Below are 12,970 nucleotides of genomic sequence, written 5' to 3' on the forward strand. Positions count from 1 at the left end.
AACTGAACTTGAATATGACTCAACTATAACCATAAAATAACACGCCGCTCCACTCCGGCTCAATGTCATTAACCTGACCAGAATGTGAACTAAAAATAATTACGTCTTTAAAAATCAACAATAACTGAACTTGAATATGACTCAACTATAACCATAAAATAACACGCCGCTCCACTCCGGCTCAATGTCATTAACCTGACCAGAATGTGAACTAAAAATAATTACGTCTTTAAAAATCAACAACAACTGAACTTGAATATGACTCAACTACAACCAAAAAGTAACATGCCGCTCCACTCCGGCTCAATGTCATTAACCTGACCAGAATGTAGAATAAAAATGATTACGTCTCTAAAAAATCAGCAATAACTGAACTTTAATTATCTTAATAATTAAATATTAACATTATAAAAGATTAAAAATACAGGGGATGATTTTAATTATTAAATGTATACATTTATAACATGATTATTTCGTTTTTTTAAATTTACCGGATCAACCGGATGCAGCAGAAAAAGAAAAGATTTAACCAAATGATAGAAAATACAGGTGATTATTTTAATTACTAAATATATACATATTGAACATGATTATTTAGATTTTTAAATCTCACCGGATTACCCGGATGCAGCAGAAAAATAAAAGACTTAACCAAATGATAGAAAATACAGGCGATTATTTTAATTAATAAATAAATATATACATATATAACATGCTTATTTAATTACCGGATCAACCGGATACAGCAGAAAAAGAAAAAGATTTAATCAAAGGTTGGAAAAATACAGGTGGTTCTTTAATGCTTAAACACTCCCTAGTGGTTAAAAGCGGGCATAACAGCCTTAATTAGGACCCTTATTCCATAACAAAGAGACCCCCCTATTTTTAAATATCTAGCAGTAAGGGGAACCGAGTAATTACATTTTACTTTTAACCATATTAGACGATTAGAAAACCCAGTTGAATTCTGGGTAAACCTACGGGGGACCTAATTATCTTAATAGCTCTGTAATTACAAATAAAAATATGGACATATGGGGTATTTTCGGACAGCTCTAAATGAGATCTTACTAATTATAGGGCTTTTAGAACATTTTTTTTGAAACCATAACGGAGTAGGACTGTAAGAAATATGACCTCCACTCACAGCCCAGTCTAAAAAACGAGTTTTCACAAATTCTGTAGTCATACGGTTTATGAGACACAGAATTACTTTGCCATGGGTGAAGAGGACCATTCTTCATCCTTCCTCTTCATCACCCTGCTCCAAAAAAAAGGTGGGGGCTGCCTTGTGATGTCACAGACCCTCCTGTGCTGGAATTCAATGGTAAGTATGCCTTTTTCATGAAAAATTCACCTTGTTTTATAAAAATAATAATAATAATAATATTATTTAAATAAATAATAATAATAATAATAATAATAATTAGAATAATTATAATAATTATAATAATTAAACTCATAATAATAATAAATATAATAATAATTATATAATAAGTTTTATAATATATAAAAAAACATAGCCTTCCTACCGTAATTATAATAACTTTAACTCTGTAATATTAACTCATAAAATTAGATTTTAACTTATCTTTATACTAAAATGGACACACCCTGGGAACTGATCATCCCGGCGGGGCCCACCCTGTGGTGAGGGTGTCTAGTGGTAATGGCCGAAACACCCCGTGATCCCGGGGTTCACTACTGATGATGTGTCCTATAAATAGACTTAAAATAGACATAAAATAGACATAAAATAGAATTTAAAATAAGATTGTTAGACAATTAAAGAAACTAACCTCTACAACAACAAACTCTCCACCCTATCTTAGTGGAGAGTTACAATACTTAAACAACAAAAAAAACTTTCCAACAATGAAATGCTTAAAATACAAGGAAATGCTGCCATTTTTTCCGGAACTCCAAGGAAGATTCATACAGCTTCACAAACAAAGAATTCTTTTTTTCTTTTTTTTATTATTTTTTTATATATATTTTTTTATATTTTTTTATATTTTTTTATATCTTTTTATATATTTTTTTATTTTTTATTTTTTATTTTTTGAATTTTTTGAATTTTTTGAAAAAATAAAAAAATAAAGTTTTCTTTCCAGAACTCTAAAGGATGTTTCCACAATTTTTACAAACACATATTATAAGTCTCCACATCTTTGCAAACACATTATTTCCAGAACTCTAAGTGAGGTTCCCATATTTCTACAAACACATATTATGTCCAGAACCTGGAGGGAGGTTCACACGATTTTACAAACACACATGAAACTTTTTTCTCCAAAACTTAAAGGGACATTCTCACATTTTTACAAGGATTTTTTCCAGAATTTCCACTTCTGTATGAACTTTGTTTTTGAAATGGATGGTGAAGAAATGGATCAGAAGAGCCGTGGAGCTGCCCAGTCGTCGGATGAAGGAGGGGATTCTTCGAGGGAGCCTCAACAACTAACCATAACCCTAACCCCAACCCTAACCTTAACCCTAAACCCTAGTCATTACCCTAACCCCTGACCCCTAACCTTAACCCCTAACCCCAACCCCTAACCCTAACCCTTGACCTCTAACCCTAACCTTAACCCCAAACCCTTGCCCTAACCCCAAACCCTAACCCTAACCCTTAATCATAAACCTAACCCCTGACCCCTAACCTTAACCCTTAACTCTAACCCTAACCCCTGACCCTAACCCTTATCCCAACCACATCCCAGCCTGGATCTACGAAGACATTTACGACTCCACCCACCACCCTCCTCCTTCTTTCTTTCCCTCGTACTGCGTGGGAGCGAGAGGGGGCAGGATAACGGCCCGTCAAGGCGGGGGAGAGACCTGCCCCTATAAGGCAACTCTCCCTGGTCCTGACCCCTCTCAACCAAATGTGGAACTCTCTCAACCAGAGGTGGAGCTCCCTCATCCCCACCCTGGACCTGATCCCATCCCAGCCTGGATCTACGAGGACATTCATGACTCCACCCATCACCTCCTCCTTCTTTTACTCCCTCGCTCTGCGTGGGAGTGTGAGAGGGGCAGGATAACGGCCCGTCAAGGCGGGGAAGAGACCTGCCCCTATAAGGCAACTCTTCCTGGTCCTGACCCCTCTCACCCAAATCTGTAATTGACCTGTTGTCTCTCCTCTACTACTAAGCAAACCTAAACTTGTAATTGACCTGTTGTCTCTCTACTACTAATCAAACTTTTAGTGGATAGTACGGTCAAGTGAGCCAAATGGACGACGTGCGCTGGCCTGTCGCATTACCTTTGGTCCCTGTAAACCACCGAGTCGACGGACGAGGTGGGGGGATCATCGAGAAACCTGAAAAATCTAACCCTAGCCCGTGCCTTCGGACAGCGGGCTCTCTGACGCATGCCACTATGTACTATCCACAGCAGGCCGCTTTGTTCCTGCACGAGGTCAGTAACCTGACCAGAATGTAGAATAGAAATAATTCCATCTCTAAAGAAGGTTTTAATCGAAGGATGATAAATTACATGTGGTGCCTTTAATGATTAAATACTCCCTAGCGGGTAAAACCAGGCATAACAACCTTTATTAGGACCCAGATCCCTTAAACAAAGAGATTTCCCTTCTTTTTATATTTAAAAAAACCTAGCAAACAGAATCAACAAGAATCCACAATAACTGAACTTGAATATGACTCAACTATAACCATAAAATAACATGCCGCTCCACTCCGGCTCAATGTCATTAACCTGACCAGAATGTAGAATAAAAATGATTACGTCTTTAAAAATCAACAATAACTGAACTTGAATATGACTCAACTACAACCATAAAATAACATGCCGCTCCACTCCGGCTCAATGTCATTAACCTGACCAGAATGTAGAATAAAAATGATTACGTCTTTAAAAATCAACAACAACTGAACTTGAATATGACTCAACTATAACCATAAAATAACATGCCGCTCCACTCCGGCTCAATGTCATTAACCTGACCAGAATGTGAACTAAAAATAATTACGTCTTTAAAAATCAACAATAACTGAACTTGAATATGACTCAACTATAACCATAAAATAACACGCCGCTCCACTCCGGCTCAATGTCATTAACCTGACCAGAATGTGAACTAAAAATAATTACGTCTTTAAAAATCAACAATAACTGAACTTGAATATGACTCAACTATAACCATAAAATAACACGCCGCTCCACTCCGGCTCAATGTCATTAACCTGACCAGAATGTGAACTAAAAATAATTACGTCTTTAAAAATCAACAACAACTGAACTTGAATATGACTCAACTACAACCAAAAAGTAACATGCCGCTCCACTCCGGCTCAATGTCATTAACCTGACCAGAATGTAGAATAAAAATGATTACGTCTCTAAAAAATCAGCAATAACTGAACTTTAATTATCTTAATAATTAAATATTAACATTATAAAAGATTAAAAATACAGGGGATGATTTTAATTATTAAATGTATACATTTATAACATGATTATTTCGTTTTTTTAAATTTACCGGATCAACCGGATGCAGCAGAAAAAGAAAAGATTTAACCAAATGATAGAAAATACAGGTGATTATTTTAATTACTAAATATATACATATTGAACATGATTATTTAGATTTTTAAATCTCACCGGATTACCCGGATGCAGCAGAAAAATAAAAGACTTAACCAAATGATAGAAAATACAGGCGATTATTTTAATTAATAAATAAATATATACATATATAACATGCTTATTTAATTACCGGATCAACCGGATACAGCAGAAAAAGAAAAAGATTTAATCAAAGGTTGGAAAAATACAGGTGGTTCTTTAATGCTTAAACACTCCCTAGTGGTTAAAAGCGGGCATAACAGCCTTAATTAGGACCCTTATTCCATAACAAAGAGACCCCCCTATTTTTAAATATCTAGCAGTAAGGGGAACCGAGTAATTACATTTTACTTTTAACCATATTAGACGATTAGAAAACCCAGTTGAATTCTGGGTAAACCTACGGGGGACCTAATTATCTTAATAGCTCTGTAATTACAAATAAAAATATGGACATATGGGGTATTTTCGGACAGCTCTAAATGAGATCTTACTAATTATAGGGCTTTTAGAACATTTTTTTTGAAACCATAACGGAGTAGGACTGTAAGAAATATGACCTCCACTCACAGCCCAGTCTAAAAAACGAGTTTTCACAAATTCTGTAGTCATACGGTTTATGAGACACAGAATTACTTTGCCATGGGTGAAGAGGACCATTCTTCATCCTTCCTCTTCATCACCCTGCTCCAAAAAAAAGGTGGGGGCTGCCTTGTGATGTCACAGACCCTCCTGTGCTGGAATTCAATGGTAAGTATGCCTTTTTCATGAAAAATTCACCTTGTTTTATAAAAATAATAATAATAATAATATTATTTAAATAAATAATAATAATAATAATAATAATAATTAGAATAATTATAATAATTATAATAATTAAACTCATAATAATAATAAATATAATAATAATTATATAATAAGTTTTATAATATATAAAAAAACATAGCCTTCCTACCGTAATTATAATAACTTTAACTCTGTAATATTAACTCATAAAATTAGATTTTAACTTATCTTTATACTAAAATGGACACACCCTGGGAACTGATCATCCCGGCGGGGCCCACCCTGTGGTGAGGGTGTCTAGTGGTAATGGCCGAAACACCCCGTGATCCCGGGGTTCACTACTGATGATGTGTCCTATAAATAGACTTAAAATAGACATAAAATAGACATAAAATAGAATTTAAAATAAGATTGTTAGACAATTAAAGAAACTAACCTCTACAACAACAAACTCTCCACCCTATCTTAGTGGAGAGTTACAATACTTAAACAACAAAAAAAACTTTCCAACAATGAAATGCTTAAAATACAAGGAAATGCTGCCATTTTTTCCGGAACTCCAAGGAAGATTCATACAGCTTCACAAACAAAGAATTCTTTTTTTCTTTTTTTTATTATTTTTTTATATATATTTTTTTATATTTTTTTATATTTTTTTATATCTTTTTATATATTTTTTTATTTTTTATTTTTTATTTTTTGAATTTTTTGAATTTTTTGAAAAAATAAAAAAATAAAGTTTTCTTTCCAGAACTCTAAAGGATGTTTCCACAATTTTTACAAACACATATTATAAGTCTCCACATCTTTGCAAACACATTATTTCCAGAACTCTAAGTGAGGTTCCCATATTTCTACAAACACATATTATGTCCAGAACCTGGAGGGAGGTTCACACGATTTTACAAACACACATGAAACTTTTTTCTCCAAAACTTAAAGGGACATTCTCACATTTTTACAAGGATTTTTTCCAGAATTTCCACTTCTGTATGAACTTTGTTTTTGAAATGGATGGTGAAGAAATGGATCAGAAGAGCCGTGGAGCTGCCCAGTCGTCGGATGAAGGAGGGGATTCTTCGAGGGAGCCTCAACAACTAACCATAACCCTAACCCCAACCCTAACCTTAACCCTAAACCCTAGTCATTACCCTAACCCCTGACCCCTAACCTTAACCCCTAACCCCAACCCCTAACCCTAACCCTTGACCTCTAACCCTAACCTTAACCCCAAACCCTTGCCCTAACCCCAAACCCTAACCCTAACCCTTAATCATAAACCTAACCCCTGACCCCTAACCTTAACCCTTAACTCTAACCCTAACCCCTGACCCTAACCCTTATCCCAACCACATCCCAGCCTGGATCTACGAAGACATTTACGACTCCACCCACCACCCTCCTCCTTCTTTCTTTCCCTCGTACTGCGTGGGAGCGAGAGGGGGCAGGATAACGGCCCGTCAAGGCGGGGGAGAGACCTGCCCCTATAAGGCAACTCTCCCTGGTCCTGACCCCTCTCAACCAAATGTGGAACTCTCTCAACCAGAGGTGGAGCTCCCTCATCCCCACCCTGGACCTGATCCCATCCCAGCCTGGATCTACGAGGACATTCATGACTCCACCCATCACCTCCTCCTTCTTTTACTCCCTCGCTCTGCGTGGGAGTGTGAGAGGGGCAGGATAACGGCCCGTCAAGGCGGGGAAGAGACCTGCCCCTATAAGGCAACTCTTCCTGGTCCTGACCCCTCTCACCCAAATCTGTAATTGACCTGTTGTCTCTCCTCTACTACTAAGCAAACCTAAACTTGTAATTGACCTGTTGTCTCTCTACTACTAATCAAACTTTTAGTGGATAGTACGGTCAAGTGAGCCAAATGGACGACGTGCGCTGGCCTGTCGCATTACCTTTGGTCCCTGTAAACCACCGAGTCGACGGACGAGGTGGGGGGATCATCGAGAAACCTGAAAAATCTAACCCTAGCCCGTGCCTTCGGACAGCGGGCTCTCTGACGCATGCCACTATGTACTATCCACAGCAGGCCGCTTTGTTCCTGCACGAGGTCAGTAACCTGACCAGAATGTAGAATAGAAATAATTCCATCTCTAAAGAAGGTTTTAATCGAAGGATGATAAATTACATGTGGTGCCTTTAATGATTAAATACTCCCTAGCGGGTAAAACCAGGCATAACAACCTTTATTAGGACCCAGATCCCTTAAACAAAGAGATTTCCCTTCTTTTTATATTTAAAAAAACCTAGCAAACAGAATCAACAAGAATCCACAATAACTGAACTTGAATATGACTCAACTATAACCATAAAATAACATGCCGCTCCACTCCGGCTCAATGTCATTAACCTGACCAGAATGTAGAATAAAAATGATTACGTCTTTAAAAATCAACAATAACTGAACTTGAATATGACTCAACTACAACCATAAAATAACATGCCGCTCCACTCCGGCTCAATGTCATTAACCTGACCAGAATGTAGAATAAAAATGATTACGTCTTTAAAAATCAACAACAACTGAACTTGAATATGACTCAACTATAACCATAAAATAACATGCCGCTCCACTCCGGCTCAATGTCATTAACCTGACCAGAATGTGAACTAAAAATAATTACGTCTTTAAAAATCAACAATAACTGAACTTGAATATGACTCAACTATAACCATAAAATAACACGCCGCTCCACTCCGGCTCAATGTCATTAACCTGACCAGAATGTGAACTAAAAATAATTACGTCTTTAAAAATCAACAATAACTGAACTTGAATATGACTCAACTATAACCATAAAATAACACGCCGCTCCACTCCGGCTCAATGTCATTAACCTGACCAGAATGTGAACTAAAAATAATTACGTCTTTAAAAATCAACAACAACTGAACTTGAATATGACTCAACTACAACCAAAAAGTAACATGCCGCTCCACTCCGGCTCAATGTCATTAACCTGACCAGAATGTAGAATAAAAATGATTACGTCTCTAAAAAATCAGCAATAACTGAACTTTAATTATCTTAATAATTAAATATTAACATTATAAAAGATTAAAAATACAGGGGATGATTTTAATTATTAAATGTATACATTTATAACATGATTATTTCGTTTTTTTAAATTTACCGGATCAACCGGATGCAGCAGAAAAAGAAAAGATTTAACCAAATGATAGAAAATACAGGTGATTATTTTAATTACTAAATATATACATATTGAACATGATTATTTAGATTTTTAAATCTCACCGGATTACCCGGATGCAGCAGAAAAATAAAAGACTTAACCAAATGATAGAAAATACAGGCGATTATTTTAATTAATAAATAAATATATACATATATAACATGCTTATTTAATTACCGGATCAACCGGATACAGCAGAAAAAGAAAAAGATTTAATCAAAGGTTGGAAAAATACAGGTGGTTCTTTAATGCTTAAACACTCCCTAGTGGTTAAAAGCGGGCATAACAGCCTTAATTAGGACCCTTATTCCATAACAAAGAGACCCCCCTATTTTTAAATATCTAGCAGTAAGGGGAACCGAGTAATTACATTTTACTTTTAACCATATTAGACGATTAGAAAACCCAGTTGAATTCTGGGTAAACCTACGGGGGACCTAATTATCTTAATAGCTCTGTAATTACAAATAAAAATATGGACATATGGGGTATTTTCGGACAGCTCTAAATGAGATCTTACTAATTATAGGGCTTTTAGAACATTTTTTTTGAAACCATAACGGAGTAGGACTGTAAGAAATATGACCTCCACTCACAGCCCAGTCTAAAAAACGAGTTTTCACAAATTCTGTAGTCATACGGTTTATGAGACACAGAATTACTTTGCCATGGGTGAAGAGGACCATTCTTCATCCTTCCTCTTCATCACCCTGCTCCAAAAAAAAGGTGGGGGCTGCCTTGTGATGTCACAGACCCTCCTGTGCTGGAATTCAATGGTAAGTATGCCTTTTTCATGAAAAATTCACCTTGTTTTATAAAAATAATAATAATAATAATATTATTTAAATAAATAATAATAATAATAATAATAATAATTAGAATAATTATAATAATTATAATAATTAAACTCATAATAATAATAAATATAATAATAATTATATAATAAGTTTTATAATATATAAAAAAACATAGCCTTCCTACCGTAATTATAATAACTTTAACTCTGTAATATTAACTCATAAAATTAGATTTTAACTTATCTTTATACTAAAATGGACACACCCTGGGAACTGATCATCCCGGCGGGGCCCACCCTGTGGTGAGGGTGTCTAGTGGTAATGGCCGAAACACCCCGTGATCCCGGGGTTCACTACTGATGATGTGTCCTATAAATAGACTTAAAATAGACATAAAATAGACATAAAATAGAATTTAAAATAAGATTGTTAGACAATTAAAGAAACTAACCTCTACAACAACAAACTCTCCACCCTATCTTAGTGGAGAGTTACAATACTTAAACAACAAAAAAAACTTTCCAACAATGAAATGCTTAAAATACAAGGAAATGCTGCCATTTTTTCCGGAACTCCAAGGAAGATTCATACAGCTTCACAAACAAAGAATTCTTTTTTTCTTTTTTTTATTATTTTTTTATATATATTTTTTTATATTTTTTTATATTTTTTTATATCTTTTTATATATTTTTTTATTTTTTATTTTTTATTTTTTGAATTTTTTGAATTTTTTGAAAAAATAAAAAAATAAAGTTTTCTTTCCAGAACTCTAAAGGATGTTTCCACAATTTTTACAAACACATATTATAAGTCTCCACATCTTTGCAAACACATTATTTCCAGAACTCTAAGTGAGGTTCCCATATTTCTACAAACACATATTATGTCCAGAACCTGGAGGGAGGTTCACACGATTTTACAAACACACATGAAACTTTTTTCTCCAAAACTTAAAGGGACATTCTCACATTTTTACAAGGATTTTTTCCAGAATTTCCACTTCTGTATGAACTTTGTTTTTGAAATGGATGGTGAAGAAATGGATCAGAAGAGCCGTGGAGCTGCCCAGTCGTCGGATGAAGGAGGGGATTCTTCGAGGGAGCCTCAACAACTAACCATAACCCTAACCCCAACCCTAACCTTAACCCTAAACCCTAGTCATTACCCTAACCCCTGACCCCTAACCTTAACCCCTAACCCCAACCCCTAACCCTAACCCTTGACCTCTAACCCTAACCTTAACCCCAAACCCTTGCCCTAACCCCAAACCCTAACCCTAACCCTTAATCATAAACCTAACCCCTGACCCCTAACCTTAACCCTTAACTCTAACCCTAACCCCTGACCCTAACCCTTATCCCAACCACATCCCAGCCTGGATCTACGAAGACATTTACGACTCCACCCACCACCCTCCTCCTTCTTTCTTTCCCTCGTACTGCGTGGGAGCGAGAGGGGGCAGGATAACGGCCCGTCAAGGCGGGGGAGAGACCTGCCCCTATAAGGCAACTCTCCCTGGTCCTGACCCCTCTCAACCAAATGTGGAACTCTCTCAACCAGAGGTGGAGCTCCCTCATCCCCACCCTGGACCTGATCCCATCCCAGCCTGGATCTACGAGGACATTCATGACTCCACCCATCACCTCCTCCTTCTTTTACTCCCTCGCTCTGCGTGGGAGTGTGAGAGGGGCAGGATAACGGCCCGTCAAGGCGGGGAAGAGACCTGCCCCTATAAGGCAACTCTTCCTGGTCCTGACCCCTCTCACCCAAATCTGTAATTGACCTGTTGTCTCTCCTCTACTACTAAGCAAACCTAAACTTGTAATTGACCTGTTGTCTCTCTACTACTAATCAAACTTTTAGTGGATAGTACGGTCAAGTGAGCCAAATGGACGACGTGCGCTGGCCTGTCGCATTACCTTTGGTCCCTGTAAACCACCGAGTCGACGGACGAGGTGGGGGGATCATCGAGAAACCTGAAAAATCTAACCCTAGCCCGTGCCTTCGGACAGCGGGCTCTCTGACGCATGCCACTATGTACTATCCACAGCAGGCCGCTTTGTTCCTGCACGAGGTCAGTAACCTGACCAGAATGTAGAATAGAAATAATTCCATCTCTAAAGAAGGTTTTAATCGAAGGATGATAAATTACATGTGGTGCCTTTAATGATTAAATACTCCCTAGCGGGTAAAACCAGGCATAACAACCTTTATTAGGACCCAGATCCCTTAAACAAAGAGATTTCCCTTCTTTTTATATTTAAAAAAACCTAGCAAACAGAATCAACAAGAATCCACAATAACTGAACTTGAATATGACTCAACTATAACCATAAAATAACATGCCGCTCCACTCCGGCTCAATGTCATTAACCTGACCAGAATGTGAACGAAAAATAATTACGTCTTTAAAAATCAACAATAACTGAACTTGAATACGACTCAACTATAACCATAAAATAACATGCCGCTCCACTCCGGCTCAATGTCATTAACCTGACCAGAATATAGAATAAAAATAATTACGTCTTTAAAAATCAACAATAACTGAACTTGAATATGACTCAACTATAACCAAAAAGTAACATGCCGCTCCACTCCGGCTCAATGTCATTAACCTGACCAGAATGTAGAATAAAAATGATTACGTCTTTAAAAATCAACAACAACTGAACTTGAATATGACTCAACTACAACCAAAAAGTAACATGCCGCTCCACTCCGGCTCAATGTCATTAACCTGACCAGAATGTGAACTAAAAATAATTACGTCTTTAAAAATCAACAACAACTGAACTTGAATATGACTCAACTACAACCAAAAAGTAACATGCCGCTCCACTCCGGCTCAATGTCATTAACCTGACCAGAATGTGAACTAAAAATAATTACGTCTTTAAAAATCAACAATAACTGAACTTGAATATGACTCAACTATAACCATAAAATAACATGCCGCTCCACTCCGGCTCAATGTCATTAACCTGACCAGAATGTAGAATAAAAATGATTACGTCTCTAAAAAATCAGCAATAACTGAACTTTAATTATCTTAATAATTAAATATTAACATTATAAAAGATTAAAAATACAGGGGATGATTTTAATTATTAAATGTATACATTTATAACATGATTATTTCGTTTTTTTAAATTTACCGGATCAACCGGATGCAGCAGAAAAAGAAAAGATTTAACCAAATGATAGAAAATACAGGTGATTATTTTAATTATTAAATATATACATATTGAACATGATTATTTAGATTTTTAAATCTCACCGGATTACCCGGATGCAGCAGAAAAATAAAAGACTTAACCAAATGATAGAAAATACAGGCGATTATTTTAATTAATAAATAAATATATACATATATAACATGCTTATTTAATTACCGGATCAACCGGATACAGCAGAAAAAGAAAAAGATTTAATCAAAGGTTGGAAAAATACAGGTGGTTCTTTAATGATTAAACACTCCCTAGTGGTTAAAAGCGGGCATAACAGCCTTAATTAGGACCCTTATTCCATAACAAAGAGACCCCCCTATTTTTAAATATCTAGCAGTAAGGGGAACAGAGTAATTACA

The sequence above is a fragment of the Cololabis saira genome, unplaced genomic scaffold (genome assembly GCF_033807715.1).
Source record: "Cololabis saira isolate AMF1-May2022 unplaced genomic scaffold, fColSai1.1 scf034, whole genome shotgun sequence".
NCBI classification, from domain to species: domain Eukaryota; kingdom Metazoa; phylum Chordata; class Actinopteri; order Beloniformes; family Belonidae; genus Cololabis; species Cololabis saira.